General features: G+C 35.5%; 1 protein-coding gene across 1 annotated transcript in view; it reads right to left on the reverse strand.

The window, feature by feature from the left end:
- Nucleotides 1-13,290, reverse strand: part of POLR3G (RNA polymerase III subunit G) — a 104,150-nt gene that overhangs the window by 90,313 nt on the left and 547 nt on the right. The window lies entirely within an intron of this gene.

Consider the following 13,290-nt stretch of genomic DNA (forward strand, 5'->3'; position numbering starts at 1 on the left):
TGTAATCTTTAGCTTTCTTATTGTACATAGCATTTTATAGTCTATCAAATTTTCACTTGCAGTTTATTATATAATTTAGAAATAAGTACATATTTCCTCACCCTCTCCTATGAAAGACACTGTTATGATTCTTAGTTTCTTTTATCTCCATTTACAAAATTTACCTGTACTTTAATGTTGAGATATTGACTGGTTTAAGCCCTAAACAGAACTTTTTCAACGTTTCCTTTCTCTTCTAGTCAGCAGTTCCCACATTTTGCTCTTTAGTCAAAATACTTTTTTTTCCTTTTGTTTAATAGCCTAATTTATTCTCCCTCCCTCTCGGTCTCCCTCCTCCCTCTCTCTCTCTCTCTCTCTTTCTCTTTCTCTTCATATCTAAGCTGTTGCCACAGTAATCACTTTATATAATTAGATGCACCAATTTTAGGAGGAAGAATTTTTCAGGAATATTATGATTTATTAAACTAAAAGAACCATTATTTCCCTCTTGCTCTTGATGTTTTCTGCCTATAGCATGTAGGTGGTAGCTAAAAATAACCCTATTAATTTTCACCTCTACATTGTATTCAGGAGCATGCTTAGTGCCTCATTACTAATGAGAATTCATCAAAAAAATACAAAACCCTTTGTTTTTGGCTGTTGTGATAAGAACACCATTTGGATTCAAAGACATCCTATGAATCTATAAACACAAATATCTAAATACAACTTGTTTGGTTTTAAGAAATGTAAAGCCAGACAAAAGAGGTTATGAGATTTTATCTTTAACCAAAGCTCACAAAAGCTGGTTACCAGACCACGGCTGGTTACTAAATATTTTGATTTGAAGAAGAGATCTGAGATTAACAAATCATTTTCAGTTTTATGCAATGCTTCATAGGAAAGCTTTCAATCCAACAAAATAATTAAAAAGGCTAGATGGCTTACTTTTTAAGTGGAAAGCAGTCTCTTAATAAGGACTTACAGATTCTACTTCATTTTCATTATATTTTTTAGCATATTTTTGTCTTGAATATTTTGCTCTTTCTAGTCAACAATATTACAGTCTACCTGTATTCACTGCTGGAAGCAGGAAATATGCATAATCCTAGACTTGAATGTGACTCACTATAAGGTTTTCAGTTCTGGGCACAAGAGTCCTCTGCTCAGAGCCTCATGCTTTGGAACCCACTCTGGCCCTACTATGCTGCATTTACATGAGATGAACAGTCCCAGGCACCTCAAGAGATATATTCACCTGAAGGGCAGCAAAATATGCTACCTCAAAACATGCCTGTTTGACATAAGTATTTTGAGCTGAATGCAAGAACAATGCCATTGGAGTACACAACCCAAGCTTAATGGTGGCCAAATGGCTGCTCTTTGCCAAAGGTGAGAATGGAGCTCGGATTTTCAGGCTGGAGTATCCACCTACACCAAAGGCCCCTTTTACTGGGGGAAGAAGAAAGAAAAGGCCAGCTTAGTCTGGCTCTTCTCACATTACCAGGATTCAGTGTGGAACACCAAGAATCAGATTCTAATTTCAAACCTAGACCTCAGGTCATTATGGAGCTATATTTGTCAAAGTAGGAGGATAGAACATATTTTATTTAACATCTTATTAGCTTGATTTATAACTTTAAAATATTTTTACATAAGGTATGAGGCTTCATTTGCCCTAGCCTCCACAGATGTTAAGGAAGTAACTAGGTTCCTTATCTACACTGGGTCTTTTATTCTGACTCCAGATTATTCTATTTTTCAAGCTATTTGTGGAGGGTAATTTTCAGCAACTATAGTCCTTTTTAAAGGAGAACTAGTATTCATTGATTATCTTATGTGAATACTTTATACACTTTAGCTTATTTAATCTTCCTATAAATGTAAAGTGAGTGGAATCCCTATCATAGGGATGAGGAAACTCAAGAAGTAAAGATGTTGCCCAGATTTCAAAGCTAATGAAAAAGTAATTGGCTTCATCAAGCCCTCTACTCTATTTCCTGTTATCCTTTCCCCCCAGCTCCTGACTTTTAGTGGATGCCCTTACTTTATATTTTCCTAAGGAGACTGAGACAAAGTCTGTGAAACTCCCTAAGTCATCTTCTATTTTACAGGCCTTTAATTTCTTCATCCTACTTCTCCTTCTTTGCTTAATCTTCCTTCTCTTTATTTAGATAATTCCTCATTTTTCACTCCAAGATATCTAGTCTTATCAACTTTCCCTTCTCCTCTTTCACTCCCAGCTTCAACCTATACCTCTCCACTGGCTTCTTCTCCCTGAATAAAGCATTCCCTATTCTAAAAGAATTTTAAACAACTTTCTTTTACTTGTTATCTTTATTAATTCCTTAATATTATGCTTCTCTTCACAAATTTCTTTAAAGTGAAGTTAATTCTCACTGCTTCATCATCCCTTAGCCTTTTATAGTCTTAGACTATTTTTCCTTAACTTTGCAAAAACTGCAATGAAAAGCCTTGTGAGAAACTAATATTTTTGATAGATAACCAACCTAGTAAAATGCATAAAGTGAATTAATTTTAAGTACAAAGATGATTTTTTAATGCACTCTTGAAATCACCATGCAGATCAAGATATAGAGCATTTCTAACACTATCTAAAGTTCTTTTATGTTCTTTTGCAGTATATAACACCACTACCACCCCATCCCTGCCTGCCCAGAGGTAACCACTATTCTGAAAACTATAAACATTTAGTTCTGCTAGTTGTTGAACTTTATATAAATGGATTGGGTATAACATACTCATTAGCATGTATTCTTTTGTATCTGAGTTATTTCCCTAAAAACAACATCCATGAATATCAATCTTATTGTCAATGTTACTATTAGTTTGGGGTGTGTGTGTGTGTGTGTGTGTGTGTGTTTTATCACTGGTAGTATTTCTTTATATGAGTATACTTCTATTTGTTTGTCCTTTTACATGTTAATGGAAATTTGGGCTATTTCCAGTATGGAGTTATTATGGATAAAGCTGCAACAAACATTCTTGTGAAAGTTTTTCTGGAGGAACATACCACTACCCTTGGATATATACCTAGGAGTGAAATTACTGTGTCACAAGATAAGTGAATGTTTTAACATTAGTAGAGATAGACAATCTTACAAAGTAGATGTATCGTTTTATATTCCTATCAGCAATTTTTGAGAGTTGGTCCATATCCTTTTCTACCATTTGATATTATTAGTCTTTTAAAATTTTTTTAAATTTATTTTAATATTAGCCATTTTGGTGTATTTGCAATAATATTCATTGTGGTTTTAAATTGTATTTTCCTGATAACTAATGATGTTGAACATCTTTTCATATGCTTATTGGTCATTTAGATATCCACTTTGGCAAACTGCTTATTCGAATCTTTTATCCAACATTCTTACTGGGCTTTCAGTCTTTTTATAATTGAGTTGTAATGTTTTGTCAGATATACGTACCGTAAATGTTTTCTTCCACTCCATGGCTTGTCTTTTTACTTTCAAATGGTGTCTTTGATGAGCAGAAATTTTTAATTCTGAGGATGTCAGTTTGTCGTTTTTTATTTTAATGATAAATGCTTTTTAAGTCCTGTTTAAGAAATCTTATCTGCCTCAAAGTCACGGAGATATTATCCTACATTTTTCTTTCACATAGAAGTCTATCATCCATCTCAAGTTAATTTTTGTGTTGGTGGGAGGTAGGAATCATGTTTATTCCTTTTTTGTGTGATATCTCTATTTATTCTAAGGTCTTTTTCCATTGGGGTTTTTATAATGAATCAACAGACTAGAGTAGATCTACTCTATTGATGTATTTTTCCACTTTCTCCAATGTCATACTCTCTTAATTATTGTGATTTACTGAGTTTGAAAATCAGAAGCCTTTTCTCTAATCTTACTCCTTCTCATTTCTATGCACTACTTGAATTTGTCTACTATTCACATTTTTCATAGGGAAACATAGGCATAGGAATCAGATTTGCCTTTAAAATATAGCTCCACATGGTGATGTGGGATCATATAAAAGTTTAAGAAAAACTATTTGAAACTTGGAAATTATGCCAAAGGATGGCTGTATATTATTCTGGAATATTGCTTAATAGTTCCACCCAATGATAATTTAATTCTCTAGGAGGTTTACCTTTTTTAGTTGCTACTGATTACAGCAAAGACTGTGTAAAATGTTAACTTATAGATTCTTGCCCTCTAGAGATACAAAACATTTTTGTCTAGTAGAGAATGCAACTCCAAAGGCTATAGTTTATTTTGACTTGTAGGACATTAACTTGTATGACATTGTAATTTAGCCAACTTATTTCAGTTTGTCTTTTGTGACTGCCTAGGTATACTGGGTTTTTCTATTTTTTTCTGTGAACCAGCTTTATCATCTTGCTGGTTTCCTGAGTAAAAAGTTAAATAGATCTGAGGGATGCCTGGGTGGCTCAGCCAGTTAAGTGCCCAACTCTTGATTTCGGCTCAGGTTATGATCTCAAGGTTCTGGATCAAGGTCTATGTCAAGCTCCCTGCTTGCTGATAGTCTGCTTCTCCCTCTCCTTCTGCTGCTCCTCTTGTTTGTGCTTGCTCTCTCGGTCAAATAAATAAATAAAATCTTTTTAAAAATATTATTTATTTGTATAATAATCATATATTTAAAATTTGAAAGTTATGCTTTGACAATAGTGATGAGTTTAATGTTATTCACTGTAATGCCATTACCCAGGATGGAGAATACATAAATATTTTAGAAGAAGATAATTATCTTTGTTTTGGTATATTCTTTTTCATTATGATGGAAATGCATGACACAAGTGGAAATCTAGGTTTAAAGATTGAGAGTTGAGGGTTAGTGGAAAAAACCGAAGAATTTTTGGAGTCTTCACTATGTGGTGATTGTTGAAATTTAGGAGGCGAGAATGCTTAAAAATAGCATTAAAGTATTAAGAACGTCATTCTGAATACAAACAAACAATTAGGGAGTGGATAAAGAAAAGCCATCAAAGGAAACTATGAAGGAGTAGTAAAAAGCAGCCATGAGAGCAATTTTAAGGAGTGGTCAATATGCAGATACAACCCAGGGGACAACATGATGAGAACTGAAGAGAAGCAACTGAACTGAGCAATTAAGAAGTCTTTGGTGACCTAGTAAAAGCACTTCCAGTAGAGAGGTGAATATAAGTCAGATTTGCTGTGGGTTGAAAGAAAATGAGATATGAGGAAATGGATGCTGTGAATATAGATTCATGTTTCAGGAAGTTTGCCTCTAAAACCTAAATCAGAACACAATGATTCACTGCTTAAAACCTGCTGATGGATTTCTATTACACTTGAAATAAAATGTATCCCTCATCATAAACTACTAGACTCTCTATGTAATTAGGACTCTACTTATCAATCCGACTTCTTGGAATGTTCTGCCCTTCTCGTCATACCTCATACTTACTGAATTCTTTCCTTTCCATGATTATGCCAACACCGTTCCTAACACAGGGCCTTTGCTTTTGCCATTTCCTCTTTTTGGTATACTGTCCTTTCTGGCTTTTGGAAGGATTGTGAAACAGTAAGGAAGGTGTATGGGTCAGATCTTCCTTTGTGAGGAGCATCATTAGCGCCTTTCAGCTGCCATGTTTTCTGATCTACTCACACTCAGGCCACGTTTATGCTGAGCTGAGTCTAGCTGACGACGGAGTACAGAACAAATACTAGAGCTCATCTATTCCTGCCTAACACAGGACTCTTCAACACAGCCATTTTTCCTCTGGGTCTCCTCATTGACTTAAAATATTCTCACAGCCTCACTGTACCCTGAAGCTCTTCCCACCCAGTCATCCTTCCTTCCTGCTTTCCTTTTCCAGGTTTCAGGACAGTACTGATGTTTGAAGACTCGCCTGTCTTCTGCGTACCGCACCTTTATCCTTCACAGATGTTTCCTAGTCTCTTTTATGACTGATCCTATCTTGTTATCTCCAATTCAGAGGACCTACACTGTCACAGTTCAAAAGTCACTTTATCACAGACCTTCTCAATGCTATAGTGCTCCACCCATGGTCAGCTCCTTTCTCACTGTTCCTTCTTACTTTCTTCATAGAATTTATCATTGTACCTTTTAAGTTATTAAGACGATGTTTATATGCTGATTAAAGTAATTTAGAAAAAATAGAGAAAAAAAATTAAAAAAAAAAGTAATTTAGAGACATTTTGAACATTTCACCTCAACCACTTTAGTTTCCTTTTTAGAGACATTTTGAACATTTCACCTCAACCACTTTAGTTTCCACCTCTAAAAAGGATAACATTTTCATAAATGGACAAAGTATTATTGAAATGCCTGATGAAATAGAAATTTCTTTGTAACATCTAATTCCTATCCATATTCAAATTGTCAATGTCTCCAAAATGCCTTTTATAGCTACTTTGTCCAAACCATGCGTCAGTCCAGGACAAAGCATTCTATCTGGGTGATGTCTTTTAAGTCCCTATTAATCCACATCAATCCCTTTTTTCAGGCACTGATTTGTAAGAGAATGGCCAGTTGTCCTATAGACTGCATCACTTTTTGGATTTGTCTGATTGTTTCCCCACAGTGTCTTTTTCTTTTTTTTCTTTTTGAAAGTGATTTTTCTATCCCCTAAATTTCCTCTACATGAGAAATTAGATTTTAAGATTTAATTAAATTCAGGTTAAACATTATTGGATAAAAGATCTAAGATTGAGTACTTCCTATTGAATTACATGGGCAGACAAAAATATCTGGTAATACTCCAATTGGTGATGCAAACTTAGACCATTAGATTAGATTGGTGACACCCTGTGGCAAAATTAACATTTTCTCCCTTGGGACCAGAAAATGCATGCTGTGTGTTACTTTGGAAATATATGAAGATACAGTTCTCCATCACAAATCAATGATTCTAAGATTTTTAATACCGTTTACCTTAACTCCATGCTTTTGTTTGCCTATTTACTTTGCTTAATGTAGTGTTTTGCCATAGAGAAATTTTCATTGTCATAGAGTACAGTTTGTCAATTTTTTCTTATTGTATTAGTCTTCTAGGTCTGCTATAATAAAATATCACATACTTGGTGGGTAAACAACAGGAATTTGTTTTCTAACAGTTTTGGAGGCTGGAATTCAAGAACAAGGTGCCACCTGGGTTTGTTTTTCTGGAAGCCTCTTCTTGGCATCCAGATAGCTGCCTTTTCCCTCTGTCTTCACATAGACTTTATTCTGTGGGTGTACATCCTTTGGTGTTTCTACTTCTTATAAGGACATCACTCCTGTCAGATTAGAGCCCCTCTCTTTTTAAAAGATTTTTATATGTATTTATTCATGAAAGACACCGAGAGAGAGGCAGAGACATAGGCAGAGGGAGAAGCAGGATCCCCACAGGGAGCTCGATGCGGGACTGGATCCCAGGACCCCAGGATCACAACCTGAGCTGAAGGCAGATGCTCAACCAATGACCCACCCAGGTGCCCCTAAAGCCCCTCTCATGATTTCATTTAACCTTAATTACTTTTTTTTAATATATTTTATTCATTTATTTGAGAGAGAGAGAGAAAGCATGAGTTGAGGCAGAGGGAGAGGGAGAAGCAGACTCCCCAAATGACAGGGAGCCTGACTCGGGGCTTTATCCCAGGATCCTTACATCATAACCTGAGCTGAAGTGAGATGCTCAACTGACAACCCAGGCACCCCAACATTGCACATTTTAATACCAGAGAGAAAATCATACTTATAGAAATGGAACTTACTCCTATAATCAATATGAAAATCATGAAATGACTGAAAAGGAAGCTAGAACATATGCCCTAAACATAAAGCAACAGGAAAGAAAAAATTTGATAAAATATTCTTGAAGCAGCAACTGGCGAAAAAAGAGAATAAACTCCTTTCCATTTAGAACAGGTCAAGGTCTGACTGCACAATAAACAGGTTTGTTATATGATGAAAAATAACCCCTTGTCCTCTATTTTGCAAATATTTTTCCTATTTCATTATTTGGCTTATTATTTTTTTTAAAGATTTATTTATTTATTTGAAGGAGGGGGTAGGTAAGGGGAGAGGAAGAGTCTCAGACTCCCCACTGAGCCCAGAGCCTGATGCAAGGCTCAATCTCACAACCCTAAGATCATGACCTGAGCTGAAATCGAGTCAGATGCTTAACTGGTTGAATCACCTGCCTTTACTTTTTTTTTAAATCTTGACATTTTTTTTGTTCTTTATTGGTTTTACTATCACATTTGTTTTCATTGTGAGGGTTTTTCTTTTTAATTATGGTAAGTATATGTATATACTACACTCTTAAAATTATATTATCCTCTATGTAATCTTACATATTTATGTTATAGTTATTTATATAAAAATAAGAGTGATAGACAATATTGGAGTACCTCTGGATTATGTGATCTGGAGGACAACTCTCAAAGTATATACAATGATTGAACTTTCTGAAATCCTTATCACATTCTCACATTTGGTTTTTGTCTTGCAAAGGAATGGAATGCTAAGTTCAAAATAATTTTCCCTTATAATTTTGAAGTTATTATTTTCCGGCATCTAATGTTTCTGATGAGAAATCTGATGCTAGTTCAATTATTACTGTTTTATAGGAGAGCAGATTGTCCCTGAAAGTTAACCTTTTTAGTTTTGATATTCTGAAATGTCTGATATGTAATTTCTTTTACCACTTTAGTTTGCTCAGTACTAGGTGGGATAGGACTATCAATCTGAGAACTTGTACTGATCTTCAGTTTCCTGAAAATTTTCTTCATTTATTTGATATTTTTCTACCTCTTCTCCATTTGTTGCTGTTTCTGGAATTCCTATTAGTCATATGATGGATCTATAGGATGAATCCTCCATGTTTTTTTCAATTTTTCCATGTTTTTGTTTGAAATCTCCAAGTTCTGGAGTTTTTCCTCAATTAAATTATCTCATCATTCTATTAAATTTTTGATTTTGTCAATCATATGCTTATTTTCAACAGTCTTTCATTATTCTCAGAATTTTCCTCTCTCAAGAGTATGCTGTTCTCTAAAATAGTATTTTTTGACTACCTCTTAGGAAACTTAATATTATTATGAATTTGTTTTGCTTCCTAAGCTGACTCTGAGTCTTCCTAGATAATGGTTTTCCTTAGTTTATCTTTCATGCTGTTGATTTTCTTTTTATCTCTGACAGTTTTTGATTCTTCATTTTTAAGAATGGGAGTCTAGATAGATGTGAAGAGAGACTATACCGGGGCAGGGAATCTGAAACAATTCGAGTGCAATGGTTTCCTAAACAGCTTTTAAATTTTACATTTGGCTCTCTTCTCATTTCCATCCCATTCTGTGCCAGACAACTCTAAGCCTAGGGCCTCTCTGGGACTCTGTCAGGCAGATCAACTCTGACGCTTTGGTCATCTGAAATTCTAAGGAGTTGAGACTTTGATGATCTGTCTCATTTGTCAACAGGCTTCCATGTCTCTTTGGATCTTTCAGATATATGTTTTTTTAAGATTTTATTTATTTATTCATGAGAGGCACACAGCGAGGCAGAGACATAGGCAGAGAGAGAGGCAGGCTCCCTGCTGGGAGCCTCATGAGGGACTCCATTCCAGGACCAAAGGATCACAACCTGAGCCAAAGGCAGATGCTCAATCACTGAGTCACCCAGGTGCCCCGATCTTTCAGATATTTTTTGAAATATCTTCTCTGTTGATGTTAGCTCTCCAGATCACTTTAGTATTGGAAATTATTTCTCAGCTATTGTTTTATTAAGGTTTCAGGAGCAAGACTAAACAAATACTAATGCTACTATCCTCTTAAACCACAAGTTCTATCTACTTTTGGCTCTGGTTCTGGACTTACTATTTTGATTACAATAGTAGCAAATACATTTTAATATCCTATAGAGTGATTTTTGTATTACTATTCTTTTTCACCATTTTGTAACTTATTTTTATCCAATTATCCTTGAGATGATCATTAGAATAATTTTTATTATTCAAGAAAAAATGGAGGTGCTTGGGTGTCTCAGTCTGTTAAGCATCTGCCTTTAGTTCAGGTCATGATCTCAGGGACCTAGGATCAAACCCTACACTGGGTTCCCTGCTCAGAGGGGAGTCCGCTTCTCCCTCTTCCTCTGCCCCTCCCTTCGTGTGCGCATGTGACCTCTCAATAAATAAAGTCTTTAAAAAAATTAAAAATGGAGAATTTTCATTTTGATTAAACTTACAGATAAATCTATGGATCTATGTGCATTAGTAAAATTTTGTGATTTTCTACCTACTGATCCTACAGATTTCTTTTTAAGTTTATTTGTAGGAATTTCATACTGCTATTATTTTAACTTGCTTGTTGATTTTGCAAATTTTTCTGAAAATCAGCTACTTTATTGAATTATTTTCAATTCTAATAGTCTGATACATGATGTTTATCTTATATATCACTTCTTTTTCTTTTTTATTACATCACTGATTAGAATTTTAGAGAGTGTTGATAACTTTTAATGATGTTTGTGACAGAGATGTTAATCCTCTATCTTATCTTTAGTAATAGATGATCTGACCCCAAGTTTTAGCAGAGCACACAGTTTTTCAGCTAGAGTTTTTATTCTTTTTTATTTTTTAAGATTTTATTTATCCAGTCATGAGACAGAGAGAGGCAGACACACAGGCAGAGGGAAAAGCAGGCTCAATGTGCGACTTGATCCCGGATCCTGGGATCATGCCCTGAGCCAAAGGCAGATGCTCAACTGCTGAGCCACCCAGGTGTCCCCAGCTAGAAATTTCTTTTTCCAGCCTCCCTTGTAGCAAGGAGTGGACATGTCACTAATTCTCCCAATTATGTAGAAGTGATGCATTAACTTTCCTGTCATTCCCTTGGAAAGATATCCTGTTGAAAATATTTTAACACTTAAAAATCTATTTTCCCAAATTATTTGCCCACATCCTATAAAGTTCTAGTGTTGCAGTTACCAGGTTTAAGAAACACTAGCATATTTGAAGTATGTTGTTCATGTTAAAAATGTACCTCCTATATCTGGTTTATTAACATATATTTTATTAGAAATAGATTTTGAGTATTTTTGAGTCTCTTTTTGGATGTTTAGCTAATCTCCTTAATCCAGAATTATGATTAATTAATACAGATTTGTATTTTGAATCATCCCTTTGCATTTTAAAAATAAACTCTATTTGGTTATAGTGAAATGTTCCCTTAAGACAATCCCAAATTGATTTTGTCAACATCTAAAATTTTTGCACATATGTTCATAGCGAACATGAAACATGAGCTTATAAAATGGTGAGTAACATGCACCCTCTTTTTTTAAATTTTGTTTATTTATTCATGAGAAAGAGAGAGACAGAGACAGAGACAGAGACACAGGCAGAGGGAGAAGCAGGCTCCATGCAGGAAGCCTGACATGGGACTTGAATCCTGAGTCTCCAGGATCACGACCTGGGCCGAAAGCAGGCGCTTAACTGCTAAGCCACCCGGGCATCCCAACATGTACCCTCTTATCATGGAGCATACAGTCAGTGATATTAAATGCTTTAAATGTTCTCTGTGCAAGCTTCAAAATTTAAGTTCTTCATCATACTTTGAATTTAAAGCACCAGAATTAGTTCCTTGGGAATTTTTATGAATTCAAAGTTGTTTGGTGTTTTTTTCTTTTTTATTTAAGTAATCTCTACAGCCAACGTGGGGCTTGAATCCACGACCCCAAGATCAAGAGTTGCATGCTCCTGCAACTGAGCCAGCCAGGCGCCTGCTCCTCATGAATTTTTAAACTCACCCAGAACTCTGAGTGGGTTGGACGCCTTTTTATTTTACAGCATGGAATTGTGGCATCATCCTATCATTCAGTTCTATCTATAGTTATCGACCTAATTCAGTTTTCTATCTTTTTTGAGTCATCTGTTTCCCTTGGAAAGTGACTATTTCATTTCAATATTAAAATTCATTGGCAGCATGAAGTCGTATAAAGTACTTTAATAATTTGTAAACCTCCCTCTTGTTATTTTTTTAAAATAAGCTTTATGCCCAACGTGGGGCTTGAACTCACAACCCAGATATCGAGAGATGCATGCCCTACAGACTTATCCAGCCAGGTGCCCCAACCTTCCTTTTAAACTACCAAAAACCGTATTAGTGGCAATATTACCTTTCCTTTTCGAGTCAACAGTGATTTATAGAAATACTTTAAAAGGTTAGGTGTTCTAATTTTGTTTTTTTTTTTTTTTGGGGGGGGGTTTCCTTTAACCTTTAATTTTTAGAGTTACACCATCATACTAGTTTTACCTGTCCAAATTTAGTTCATCCTTCTAAGCCTAACATATAGGCCAAATCCTTCAAGAAGACTTTCTTCTGTCCTACTGGTTCTCTCCCTTCTTTAAACATATATATATATATGTTTATATAATAAAAATATATACCTAAACACATATATAAATATATACATAAACATATATATATATATTTATTTATTTATGATAGTCACACACAGAGAGAGGCAGAGACATAGGCAGAGGGAGAAGCAGGCTCCATGCACCGGGAGCCCGACATGGGATTCGATCCCGGGTCTCCAGGATCGTGCCCTGGGCCAAAGGCAGGCGCCAAACCGCTGCGCCACCCAGGGATCCCAACATAAACATGTGTATTAAATATATAAACATGTTTATACGTATAAACATATTTATATATAAACATATATAAAAACATATATAAACATATATATGTTGAGGATATATATATATATATATATCCTTTATACATAGCCCATAGTGTTTATACATCTTCCCCCTTACCCTGCCTCAACGCCATATTCAGGCTATTTCACTCCTTTATAAGGGTTACAACTTAGTTCAGTGATTTGTGGGTTTTCACAGCAAGATCCCACCCAACGCAACAAATATTCATTGAGCGCCTGTGCATCAGGCACCGTATCAGGCACTGGGATCCGCGTTAAATGAAAGATACCATCCTGCACTTGAAGAAAGCCTAGTAGGAGTGATGAACAAGTAAACAAATTACCCAGGTGAGCTTCAAGAACTTAGTTTGGAGCTTAAGATAATATAACGTGTATAAGCAGCTTCCAACCCTGTAAAACAAAGGATGCAAGAGAACAGATCCCTTCAGGGAGGGAGAAGGGAGCTAAGGTACCGTCAAGTGCCGCTTTACCGTAAGTAGCCTAATAATCCAACCCATTAGATATACAATCTATAAGCGACAGCACCTGCCTTAAAAGCACGTGGGATTGTAAGGGGGAAAAAAATGCAAATTCATACCTACTAAAATCAGAATTGGGAGGACGGGACGTTTAAATCTGCGTTTT

Source organism: Canis lupus, chromosome 2 (assembly GCF_048164855.1).
Source record: "Canis lupus baileyi chromosome 2, mCanLup2.hap1, whole genome shotgun sequence".
Classification (NCBI taxonomy): domain Eukaryota; kingdom Metazoa; phylum Chordata; class Mammalia; order Carnivora; family Canidae; genus Canis; species Canis lupus.